This window comes from Echinops telfairi, unplaced genomic scaffold (assembly GCF_000313985.2).
Source record: "Echinops telfairi isolate 266 unplaced genomic scaffold, ASM31398v2 ScPeMD7_7424;HRSCAF=8462, whole genome shotgun sequence".
Taxonomy (NCBI): Eukaryota; Metazoa; Chordata; class Mammalia; order Afrosoricida; family Tenrecidae; genus Echinops; species Echinops telfairi.
In genome coordinates, this window is record NW_022111324.1 from 48,162,826 (window position 1) to 48,164,420 (window position 1,595).

A 1,595-nucleotide genomic window follows, 5' to 3' on the forward strand; every position below is an offset into this window, starting at 1 on the left:
CACACACACACACACACACACACACCCTAGGGATTAAAGCTGCTGTGGGTCTCTTTCTCTTGAGAGAGGTTTGTCACTTTCTGAAATTTTAGTTGTTACTTATTTTTTTTATTTTGCATTTTACATTCGCAATTCTGCTCTCTGTTGGGTCTTTAAATATGCATTTTTGCATATTGCTCAGCTAGTATGTGATATGCAGGTAGCAGCGATAGTCTCTCGGGACTTTTCTATCTCCTAAGGGGAAACATCGTGATCTTGGAAGCAGTACAGCCGAATGCTCCTTAGAGGGCAGCAGGACGTGAGAAGTGAGGTTGGTGGGATTTTGTCTGTCAGTACCTTGGGCGTGTCTTCTGGAGAGACCGGGCTGGGGAGAAGGTAAGGCAGAAGGTCAACGAAAAGAGAGGACGATTCTCGGTGGGATGGACGGGCAGAGGGGCTGCAGCAGGAGGACAGCGGTGAGGCTGGTGTGGCCCCGGGGCGGGCTTCTTCCTCTGTACGGAGAGGCAGGCTGCTGGGAGTCAGAACTGACTGAAACAGCAGGAGGTGAAGACGGTGCCACCCTCCCCGCTCCTTGTCATGACTCTCAGGACATGTTGTTGCTGAACCGTTTGTAGGATTGAAAAAACACACCCACAAAACCCATGTGTAGGAATAAGTAAGGGTTTGAATGATTTCGCATCCCCCAAGCACTGGTTCTATTGGCTTCTGCCAGGCCGAGCAAGCCGAGGGGGGCTAGAGGTCTCAGAAACCTGTAGTTCCGTTTTCAGAAATGGGGATGTTTTGGGGTCACCCAGATGCTCTGAAGCTAGGCTGTGAGGTCCAAGGGTCAAAGGCCTTTCTCTGATGAGACAGGCTTTTGAATGGCAACGCAAAGGGTGCAGGGAGCTTCGGAAGGGTTGTGGACAATTCCGTTATCCTTTCATTCCATGTCCCCGCTTTTTGAAGCGCCCCCATCTGTGATGTGGGGCCACCACTTGGGTCCGTTCTCGACTCCTCCACCCGCCCCGTGGCGCTCAGTCTCTCCGCGGACGAGCTCGAGTGTCCGGCATCCGAGGGCCACGGGGGGCAGTTTGCTGGGCTCACCTGGCAGGGTGGACTGGCGGATGTTTGCAGACAGGGGTCTTCATCTTGGCCCCGGGTGGAGTCGGCCTCCGTGGAAGGCTTCGTCTAAGCTGCCATTGCTAGAAGCTGCCATCCGTGTACAATGTTATTCTCGGCTCCATGTGTCAAAAGATAAGGGGCGTGTTTTAAAGTTCCTCATCTCTCACACCACTGGAGGTCTGGGCAATATCTGGATTTTTAATACATTCCACTTGATAGATTTTGGCGTTTTATTATTTGGTGCCTTGAATCCCCTGACTGCTGTGCTGCCTGAAATTCTACTTTCTCTTCTCTCTTTGTATTTACCTTCCCGTGGGGGGTCTTGGCCTGTGGCCTTGTTTTTAAGCACGTAGGACCATTTTATTTAAGCATGCCTCAGGAAATTGCGGGTATTGGCATAGTTAACTGACTGCCGTGCTATTTTGCACTTTATGTAGTGTGGTCTATCTCTGTTGTTATTGATTCTTTAGCTTTGCAAAAAATTTCCTTTGTTC